At 35.7% G+C, this 12,099-nt stretch overlaps 1 protein-coding gene across 1 annotated transcript in view; it reads left to right on the forward strand.

Moving 5' to 3' along the window:
- Diaph3 (diaphanous related formin 3) overlaps positions 1 to 12,099 on the forward strand; it is a 475,947-nt gene that overhangs the window by 315,600 nt on the left and 148,248 nt on the right. The window lies entirely within an intron of this gene.

Raw genomic sequence — 12,099 nt, forward strand, 5'->3', positions numbered from 1 at the left:
ATAGTTTCAAATGGTTGGTAATTTGTATTTTGCTTTAAAAAGCTTTCGTTGTGTTCCTCAATGAAATAGAAAAATGAAATTTAAAGACTGGATTATTTTGAATAACAGTAGAAACAACATACATAGTATTAGCACACACTAATCCATGTAACTGAAGACATTTCATTATAAACCAGCAAACTGCAGACAGAAATGCATAAACTAATATTAATATCCATACATCAAATGTAATCCTCTCTCCCACTTCAAACACATACCCAGGTACAGACATCTAAAACAGTTGGGGAAGATTGAAAAAGGTGATGAACTACAAGGACTGAAAAGCAAGCTCACATGGGACATGAGAGTCTTAGTTGGAGCTTTCCTAAGAAAGGGAATTAAGAGTAGCTTAGCAAACTGCTGTCCTGTCTGTGGCCTTCTTGCCAGGTCTATGTACATGCCATTATACCCATTGGTTTGCCAGTATTTAGGCTTAAGATTGAGAAATAAAAGGTCCATTATGTCACATCAAGGAAAGATAATGCGATGTAGAGAGTCAAATTATATTAGAAAGAACCTTATAACCATATCATACTTTGTTAAAGACGTGCTGTGCTAATTGAAGTATTTTATTTACCCCAGAGCTTTGCAGACCAATCCATAGCAAACTTAGCAAGGGTGAGTAACGTTACGAATGAGTAATTTATTTACTTTGCTGAGGCTGACTTTATAGAAGAGAGGAGCTGGAGGAGGGATTAGGTAATCACAAGCACCTGCTTAGCCGCTGTGCTATTTTAGATCCCCACTTAGTCGTATTTGTTCACTATCATATTGTTCTAGCCCAGATTGATAGTAACAATTCAGTTCAAGTGCTGAAACTTTTCCTGCCAGAGCAGAATGCATCCTGGTCCCCTGTCCCATTGGTCACATTGTAAAATGTGTCTTGGTAGTTGTAGAACAGAACCAATGGGCTTAATTTTACAAAATAGGATTTAGTTAGTAATGAACTTACTAGGATTGTTGTTTATTTATTTTTACAGTTAGAGAAATTTCCTAGTTATTATGAAAAACATTTTATTTGAAATTGAGAACCACATACTTTTGGATTCCTAACAAATTCTGTGAATATTGATTTGAAGTATCATTCTTCATGGTTCATGAGCATTGCAACATTCTCTTGCAAGTACAAAAATGCTTTTATGGTTTTTTTTGCAAAGTATAATATTTCCTGTTCATTTCTGAAGATGAATCTATCAGGAATTTTTGAAAGAAATCATATTGCTTACACATGATGGTAAACACACCTAAGTTAGGCCTTCGCTGGTCATATATTAGATCCATATTCTTTGTTTATGAAGAGGAAACTAGGTTCCTTCTGACAATATCTAATATCCTGGGAGTGGTCTGAGGAAGCATTGAGAGGTACCTGCAGTTGATGCAGTGTGAGACCCAAGACGACAAGTAAATACTTAGGCAACAAAAATTGAGTTCAGTGAAACCCGTATTACAGAAATGTGTCTCAAGAAAGAAAACTGAATGGACAAGGCCTTTTATGCTTTTTAAAAAATAAAGTCTCTAGTTTTATGAATTATAAAAAAAATACAAGATACTAATACAGCTCAAAAACATTGAGATATTGAGATATAAATATAAAGCTATTTATATAGTCTGAATGGAGATGAAATATAATTTTTTTAAAGTTAGTATCCATGGTTATTTATAGTTAATATTGTGACTTTATATTTTATTTTTATAAGACTGATAAACATGCAAAATAATATATTGCTTTCATTTGAAATTAAGCATTCGTCATATGTATCTTAAAACATTACCCAGTCATTTTAAAATTACTCTCAAATTTTAAATTACAAATATATACTTTAACTTCCTTTCAAAATGAGCTGAAGCACTACTTTAAGGAACATGTAGGTAAAGAAGTTAGTCTCTTTTCCAAAATAAAATCTTTGAGCATATTAGATATAGTAATATTAAAACAATGTGCGTACATATGGAAATTGAGTCCTTAGAGGAATAATGGCTAGACTCGAGGTTGAGAACTACATCTTGCCTTCCATATTTAATTCATTGTGACACCTTCCCTGCCAAGTCATCCCGCCTGCATTGGATGCTTCCACTTCATTCCCATTCAGCTTAGGGTAGCATCCTATTCCAGCATCTCTGAATAGAAACACTTACATTCTCATAGGAACTATGAAATTTGGCATTTTCCTGAGGCTTGATAGAAGCATGTAATATTGACAGAAGCTAGAACATGGATCTTCATGAGTCGTGGCTGAATAAATGTGCTTTAGGCACTTGAATGATTACACGCTCATGAAAATTATATTTAAAGTTAGTGATATAGTAAAGCAATATTTGTTACTACTGTGTGGGCCTTCTACTTATAGTAAGGAAGTGATGTAAGGCAAATATATGAATTAATGTCTTTAATTCTTTTTAAAAAAATTTTTTTATTGGATATTTTATTTGCATTTCAGATGTAATCCCGTTTTTCCATACCCCCCATACCCAGGAATCCCCTATCCCATCCCCCCTCCTCTTGCTTCTATGAGGGTATGTCCCCACCCACTCTCTTACTCCCACCTCTCCACCCACGATTTCCCTCACACTGGGGCATCCAGCCTTCACTGGACCAAGGACTTCCTCACCTACCTGTGTCTGACACTGTCATCCTTCCCTACGTATACAGCTGGAGTCATGAGTTCCTCCCTATGTGCTCCCAGGCTGGTGGTTTAGACTCTGGGAGCTGAGGCAATGTCACACAGCTCTTAAGGCTCAGATAGTCATTTAAGGAAAAAAATATGATTTTAGATTTCCATCTCATTAGACTATACTATCATTCAATTGTGTGAAAAAATTCAGATGTTTTTATGAAAAATAAGTTTATAAAAATCATCAAATTTCATATCCTGTAATACCAGAGACATATTTTATCTTGTAAACTTTTTATACAACATATGTGTGGATGCTTTCTTAAAATTATGAGTATCCAATTACCTTCATTTAATCTTGGAACTTAGAACATGTGTCTAAGGTACCAGAATTATATTAGTGTAGATGAGCTACAGCATCCTATAAAATGAAATGAGATGTGTTATTCAGCCCCACACTATTCAACACTGTGGATAACCTCGCTTATCAGGCAGGTGTTAAATGAAGAGTCTGGATGATCTATCCTACAATAATTTATCCAACTACCTTAAGGCTCTTAAATTTTTCTTACCAAGCTTTCTCAGTAATCCGATGAGCCGTTTTTCAAAAATTAGAAAGTTAAGGAAATATCCAAGGACGAAAAGGTTTAAAGAAAAGGAGGGGAAGTGTTTTTGCCAGGGACTGTGAAGTTGGAGACCATGACTAGTGAAGAATAAGGACACTGTATAAAGCTTTCAAAGTAAGCATGGGATGGTGTGGGGCTGGATGGGGCGGGGCTGGGAGGAGGATCTCACCGAGGTTAGAAAAAAATTTCTGGTTATTTACAGAAGCCAATTCAGTGCTCTGTGCTGGAAGACAATTACAGTGTATCCCCCATAAGAATCTTATTAATTATGTTCAGCAAAATCAGAACACAATTCCAAGTACTAAACAACTTTGAAGTAGTGTAATAACATCATAAGGAAAAAACGTACTAAACATAGACATTCTCTTCCCAGATCCTCATGGGAAAGAAGACACAAAATGGTCCAGGAAAGAAAGGATTTTTAAAAGACTAAATAGACAAATGACTAAAAAGACTAAATAAGACAAATGACCACTTAAAAGGAAAAGAAGAGGGTCATGGAAATAGAAGTTTGATGATTGACATTAAACACACAATAGACTAGATTGGATCCTACTCTACACCGACAAATGCATATTAAATGAAAAAGTTCAGAGCACAGTCCAGGGAGATGGTGTGGTTGAGAGAAACATAGAACAGGGTGAGACCATCTTCCCAATTTTGTAGCAAGAGCCCCAAAATATTAAGGCATATGAATGAACAATAAATATTCAAAACAATGCCTAAGATGTTTCCAGATGAAGAATTCACAAGTAGGATGTATTGTCTGTAACATACAGAAATAAATAAATGAAGTGAAACTCAAACCTATATGTGGGGCTGGAAGATGGCTCAGATGGAAGATGGTTTAAGAGTGGCATACTGCTCTTACAGATGACATAAGTTCAGTTCCCAGCACCTACTTAATCCAGGCAAAATTAGCAGTAACTTCAACTCCAGGGGGATTCAATGTTCTTGACCTCCATGGCTTCTTGTGCTCACATGTATCCATAACACTAGATATAAGATATAGATACAGATATAAATATAGATATTCTGTGAGTAAAACCACAGGATGTCAAATACAAATCCTCTTCCTAGCAGAGAGCAAGATACCATTTTAACATTTCCATGTAATATGTTACTACTGGTCAGCAAATGGGAAGCCAGTAGAAAGTTTTTCCATACAGTGAAAGAGTGTAGATGTTCTTCTATCATGGGACAGTCTGACAGAGCAATGTCAGAGGAAAATTATTTATAAAGTAACAGAAGGTAAAGTGTGTTTGGATGCCCTGCTGTGTTTGTGGCATTCAGTGGACAGCCATGGGTGTAATTTTTTGCCTTCTAGTTTGTTTGTGATGTGTTCTATCTTGTAGAAAGCCTGCACAGAACGGGCCAGCTGACCCAAGAACTTCAAAATATTTTTTCCATCTTTGCTTCCTAGTTCCCACTGGGAAACTCTGGGATTACAGATGCTGTTTCCTATATTTTCCACAGGCATTCTGAAGGTGGCCCACCTTGTGGGGCAAATGCTTTAGCCACTGAGCCATCTCAACAGCCTCTTTTGAACGGAGCTTTAAAAACAGATTGGCAGGACTTTTCTTAACAAGCCATGTAGTATTTCAGGTTTCTAGGATATTCTACTCAAAGTTAGTGAGTTACATAATAGTATAAAGCAGCTGGTTTTCCCTATAAAGCTATATGTATAACATTGGGATCAGCAGCATACTATTTGTTGCCCCATATTTACAGAAGCATTTTTTAAAAAATAAGACCCATGAGGCAAAAGGCATAAGAACGAATGAAATAATGAAATGATCTATACAACGAAAGTTAATTTGCATACAAAGGGAGACTTATACAATAGCTTTAGTTGATAAAAATCAGAGGTTTGAAGACTGCTGTATAGTTGGAAGGAAGGAAAGTAAAGATAGGAATTAAATTCAGGGCTTGTATTGTTAGTATAATAAAATGAGTAGGATCATGTGCAGGCTAGAAGTATCAGATATAATAAAATTTAAATTGTAGGAGAGAATTACATCAAGAAGTGCACATAAAAAGAAAATCGTAGCACAAAATAAATATATAGAAGGGGTAATCCAAGGTAGGACCAAGAGGAATGAAAATTACAAGGATGTTTAAGAGACAGATTAGATTTAAAAAAGAAAGCACGGGACTTTTACAAGTTTGTTACTAATTTGGCAGATTTACAGAACAAACCTAGAGCTATGAGATGTAGAAAAGTCTGAGTGACAACAGTTACTATAAGGCAGGACAGCAAGGCAAAGGGGAGGCGTGCTAATAACAACAGGCACTTAGAGCAAAAGCTGTTTCATTCTGAAAATGAGAGGCTGCTTTGCCTGAAGCGTACAAATGGGAGGTGTACGTGCGATAGCCCCAGTGACAATGCCAAAGGGTTTTGGCTTTGGTTTTGGTTCTTCGAAACAGGGTTTGTTTGTGTAGCACTGACTGTCCTGGAACTCACTCTGTAGACCAGGATGGCCTCAAACTCAGAGATCAGTCTTGCTCAACCTCGAGTGCTGGATTTAAAGGTGTGCACCACCACGCCTAGCTGACTGTAAATATTGATAAATTCTGTGGATAAATCTTGGATATAGCATTATACTGGGAAAATTTGCCAGTTCCTTTTTGGTTATTAGTAAGCCAGATGGAAAGACGCTAAAGACATAAAAGCTTTAGACACTTGAGTATAGAGGCCGGTGGCCTGTAGTGATATAGGTACATAGCACCCAAGCATTCATTAAGGAACATTCGTTTGACTAAAGCAATTTGGAGCTATTATTGAAATTGTTTGCTTGACACTATAAAAGCAAGCTCAATAAATTTCTAAGTATCAGTTTTATTTCTTGATCTCATTAACATGAAATTAAAATTTTTCAATGATGAGCATTTTAAAGTGCCATCATTTTATAAAAGCATTTAAATGGCTCCTGTTAAGAATAAGGTCATAGGCATAACTTTACCAAAAGATTAGGCATCTCCACCTCAGAAGATTCACAAACATTGACCTTAAACAACTAAATGCGGATTTGTCAAAAACAACTTCAAACCTCTTGAAGTACAGAAAATGACTTTCATGAAGTATAAATGGTACCTGAAAGATTTGCAAGAGCCAGCAGTGAAGAAGAGACATTGATTATGTAAAGTTTAAGAACTATTGTTTATGAATAACAATGTAAATAATATTGGGATCATGAAACATACATTGACAAGGGCATAGTATACTTAAATCTAAACAACTTACAGGTTTCTTAAAGAAAACTCATCAAAAAAAGAAAAAGGGAAGAAAAAGAGCATATAAAATAGGCAGTTTACAGAAGCGGAAGTAAATACAAGTGACTTTAAAATTACATAAAATGATGCATCAGTGAACTAGTAGCCAAAGAAATAGAAGATAAAACATGATGTAAAAACACCCATACTGGCAAGATTTAAGACTTGTGACAATTTGGGTGTTGCTTAATCTGTAGGTATATGCTAGAGGTTGAAGTATATATTAGCACACCATTTAAAAGCAGCTTAATGTCTTTTACTAAGGTCAGTGCAGTTCCAGTCTTTTGGATCATCAGTTTCACCACTGTTTGAGAATGGAGTGATTTGTAGATTTTTATGACCATACTTCACATATGAAATAATATTTATAATGTAATCTGGCAGAGCAGAAATAAAGTTTTGAAAGTTTTGATACATAACATTTTGATACACAACATGACATACATAGAAGAACTTTGTATTGGCCTCAAGCTTTCTTTCACTTAAAAACTGGCTGCTGCCAGGCAGTGGTGGTGCATGCCCTTAATCCCAGCACTTGGGAGGCAGTGGCAGGTGGATTTCTGAGTTTGAGGCCAGCCTGGTCTACAGAGTGAGTTGCAGGACAGCCAGCACTATACAGAGAAACCCTGTCTCCAAAAACAAACAAACAAACAAACAAAAAACCCCAAAAAACTGGCTGCCACTAATTTTATATATTAAAATTAGTATTAATTAGTATACATATGTGTGTACACACACACACACACACACACACACACACCAATATAGGAACCAGTTAATAACAAGCACCATTAAAGAACCCTTACATCTGTCTAGTAGCTGGTGTATACACTGTTTATATTGTCTATCATAACCAAACTTTGGAAACAACTTAAAATCAACTAATAGAATCAATTCAATAAAATAGGTAATAAAAATGAAGTACAATTTACATCTAAAAGTGCAGATTAGTACTATAAACAGTTTTTGAAAGAAAAAAGTTATGAGTTAACACAAATGATGGTGAAATTTTTGTGAAATTCAAAGATAATATTTATAATAATAATAACTACAAGTCATAAGGCATTACTCTCTATCTGACTCTTCTAAATTTTACACACAGCAAACACACACTTTCATGAATTCACAAACTTGTTAAATTTACTGGCTTATGGACCACTTTGATTTTTCTGTAAAAAAAAAAATGTATGTAATGCTATAAGAAATATTTGAACCATTTATGAAAGAATTATCCTATCATCAGTTATATTACAAAACTAGTTATAGGTGAGACTAATTAGGAGCTCTGTGTTTTCCCCTAGAAGTCACATATTTGCTTGTACCTTGGTTCTCTGTATTTGTTAATATGCATGAGTATCATTGTGTAGATAGTCATGAAAAGTACGTGAGACTTAGGAACTGGTTTTGGTTATTGGTTTTATTTGAAAGGAACAGTCAGAATCTGGCTAAATTTTCAAAAGCCTCTAGGGTCACTAATATAGACTAAAAGATCCACACATCTTTCCAAAAGGGCCTGTACAAGACTGCATCTGGGGAAGCGTGCACGGAGAATGTCTTAAAGCAATATGTAGTTGAGTACAGTGAATGGTAGTATGATTTGCTGCTTGTCCACACAAGGCCAAGGATCAGAATTAGTGTCTTATGGTCAAGCTATTGATATTTCTGGCTCACCCTCCCTTAGGAGATTTGAGTTTAGGATTTACATATCCTAGAAGCAGTTTTATCTAAGATAATAATTATTGTCTATTGAGTTTTGTTATTTGAGGCTACTTTTATTTCTCATGATTTGGCATACAAGAAAATCCCAAATTACTATCTGTACTATGTTGTTAGTTCAGAGATAAGTGCTCATTTATATGCTACCTCTTGGTGTTTCTCCATCTCAAATACTCCTAACAGTTATAATGTCAGAATAAAATAAGTTTTAAATGAGGTTGACTTTTAAATGAAAATCAGTAGTGCATTTTCCCTAAAACAAAATGGCTTTGAAAACTACTGTGGATTATATTTTTAAAGGTAAATATTATTTTCATAGGTCTTGGAAAGTAACTTTGAATTTTTATTCATCTAAATGGGTGTGGTGGTTTTATCTGGTGATAGAAATTCTAATAAATGTTAACATTGAGATGTATCTAGTCATTAAAGTGTAATTTACACTATAAAACTTTAGAAGTTAATGTAATCCATAAATAAGCTGACATACTTTATTTGATGCTATACTTTGTTTCTATATATTTTCCTCAATAACTACAGCTTTATTCCTGAATGTTTGTATATCCTTTTATCCACAATCTACCCTTTCTAACCCACCTCAAATTTTATGTATTCATATACATGTCTACACAGGTATACACTTATGCACTTTTGCTTGAGGAAGCTTCACTTCATTGTGGTTTGTTTTGGAATTGCTAATTCTACCTGCCTAGCTTAAGTTGATTTCTCCATCTGCCATTGTCTTATACTTGACTGTTTCCATGTGCAACCCTAGTGGAGAGAGGCACACTCACTTACACATGCAACTTACTGCTCCCCCCCACACACACACACACATTCCAGTCATTGCAGGTACTTGATCATGTTCTTCCAGAATAGGCAATGCAGCATCCAGTTTGGATTGGCAGGATGATCTATGAAAGCATCTAGAGTGACAGAAACCACTCTATAGTTTAGCAATAATTTGGTGTTAATACCAATTACAAACTGTGTAGAGTTCCAAACTTTCTCTCCTGACTGTAGGCAGAAGACCTGTAACAGAGACGGTGAATAGTTTATTACTCAGAGAAACAGTTCCTGAGCCTCAGTTCTCACAGGGCATTGTGAGGAGGCTCAGTCACCAGCTACATAGATAGTGGCTCATGCTACAGAAAATTGCTTAGGCTGGCATCCTTTCCCCCTTTTATATGTCTGAACAACAAAGAAGTTGATTTGATTTATCAGGATATACTGCCACTGTCTCCCAAAACTACTCCTATAAGTACTTGGGAGTTAACAGTTGGAAAGTAGGAGCTTGGTTAATGTTATTGTCTTAGTGTTCTGTCTCATAGTTTAATGCCTAAATTCTTCTGAAGTGATCCTGTCTTGCCTTGGAAAATTCTAAGTCATCAGGCTTTAGCTGTCAATTCAAAAATATAATTGTCACCTCAAAGAGGGGATTAAAAACTAGCTTTTCTAGAGCCAAACATATGTGACACTGGCCTGGGAATATGAGTTCTGTTCACTCATTCCATGTTTCAGTAATGTAATTGTTTCATGAACTTTTACAGTACTTGAATAAGAAAATCATAAATCAAGATACCTTGCAAATACACTGGTGTAAACATCAGGTGAGAGTGACAGCAAACAGAAAAGTCTCTGATTTAGGTCTCATGCTCTCTGATGATATTCTTAGCCTTTTGGTTTGTGGAAGTTAGTCATCTGTTTGTATATTCTTAAAGATTTATCTAATAATCACGAGGGTGTCAGGTCAGAAAGATGGACAAGCAATGGCTATTAAGGAGACTAAAATTAACCCATGATAAATTGCAATTACACTCTGGACCTGAAACACTCTCCACATTAATTGAAATTCTAATCAGCTGATCAGCCTTGCAGAGAAGGTTCCAGATAAGGTAAGGTTCTTTCCAAGAACTTGCATTAACATACCTTAACTCTTCTAATCTCATTACCACTATCTGCCTTCTTTCCATCTGTATAAGTGAGCACCTTTATATGCATTTTGCTCTGCTTGTAATGTCTTCTCACAAAGCATCCATTAGTGCCTTAGTATTCTGTTGCTCTGAGGAGGTACGATGACGGTGACAAAACTATTTAGTTGAAGTCCTGCTTACAGTTTTAGAGGATCAGTCCATTCTGGAGCAGTAATTGGGAGTAACATCCTGACTCATGGGCAGAAAGAGAGAGATACTGGACTTAACTTGGGTTTTGAAACCTCAAAGCCCACCCAGTGACACAGTTCCTAATAAGGTCATACCTACTCCAAGGACACACCTCTTAATCTTTCAAATCTTTTCAGAGAGTTCTGTTTCCTGATGACTAAGTATTTTATGAACCTATGGGGCCGTTCTTTTTTCAAACCACCAGTCTCAGCCAGTTTCTTGATTTCTACAGTTTAGTTTTAATCAAACCAGAGGTAGACTTTATCTGTTATTTCATAAGTCCTGTGATATTTGTTTGTTTGTTTTTCATGATTTGGCCCTCTTTTTTTGTTATTACTTGTTTTTATTATTTTCTTTTTCCAGTTATAAGAACATCATTTTCTTTTTCCTCCCTCCAAATTCTCCTTATACCCCCTCCTTGTTCTCTTTCAAATTCATTTTCTCTTTTTTTCATCAATTGTTGTCACATACATATCACATTTCTTGTACTATCTTTGGGTTTTAAAAAGATGTTCTTGTGTTGCAAAATAGCTTAATCTATTTAATGCTTACATTTTAAGACTGAGCCCTGAGTTACAGCTAAGCACTTAGGCTAAAGCTGTGTTTGGTGTAGTGGAGAACACCTTTAATCCCAGTGCTGAGAAGACAGAGACAGGCAGATCCGCAGAGCTTCCTGGTTTGCCCTAGAACTCACTTGTGAAGCAGTCTAACCAAATTGAAGGACTTCAGTTTCAGCGGGAGATGCAGTCTCAAAAAGTAAGGCTGAGAGACATTGAGGAAATTATCTTTCATCAGATCCTGATCTCCACATTCATGGATGTGCACATGAATTGCCACATGTGTACATGCAAATGCCAGACAGGTACAGAAGCGAGTGGTTAAACCTTTCATTCAGTGTTTGTCTGTTACGACCTGTGAGTATTTACCCTTAATCCCAAACACTGCAACAAATGAACAGAAAGCCAGTGGGCTGGGGATATCATTCGGTTGGTAGAGATTTTGCCTACTGTACAGCAGCCCTGGATTCAATCTGTACAACTGCATTTAGAAGAAAAATCTTAGGTTACTTACTTATAGTTTAATTGTACACTTTTAAAATATTATTGGTAATTAACAGGTAACCTGTTTGTTTTCATTGATACTTAAATGAAATACTGTCTCTTTGATGTAATATGATGCCATGCTGTTTGTTGGCACTTAGAAAATTCTACCTTTACCTCCTAATTCCTGCTAATGCCACATGAGAGGCATTGCTTGATTGGTATAAAACTTAGAAATAAGAAATTAATTAACTAATCACATATCCATTGAGATCTTCTTTTCATTAGCATGTTATTGGTTTTGATAAGCAGTCGCAGGATCTGACTTTGAGACCTCAGATATTTATATAGTTGCCTTTATGGCACTCACCTATACAAAAAAGTATTGGTTCCTGAGCATTAGATGGAGATTTCACCCCTGATTAACATTTCTTCAGCCGCTTCCCTTAAGGTTGAATAACTTATAGAAGAGCACATATGGAAACCTCTTAGGGAGTTACAGATTCTCTTTATACGGTAGCGAGCAGATTTGATTTGTATATTAAACACCTTTTATTTTTAGTTTCTGTCTATCTTTTCCCTTTTAGATAATTCCACTTATATGCAGGTGCTTCAAACCTAGCAGGGTATTTAT

The sequence above is a fragment of the Arvicanthis niloticus genome, chromosome 3 (genome assembly GCF_011762505.2).
Source record: "Arvicanthis niloticus isolate mArvNil1 chromosome 3, mArvNil1.pat.X, whole genome shotgun sequence".
Classification (NCBI taxonomy): Eukaryota; Metazoa; Chordata; class Mammalia; order Rodentia; family Muridae; genus Arvicanthis; species Arvicanthis niloticus.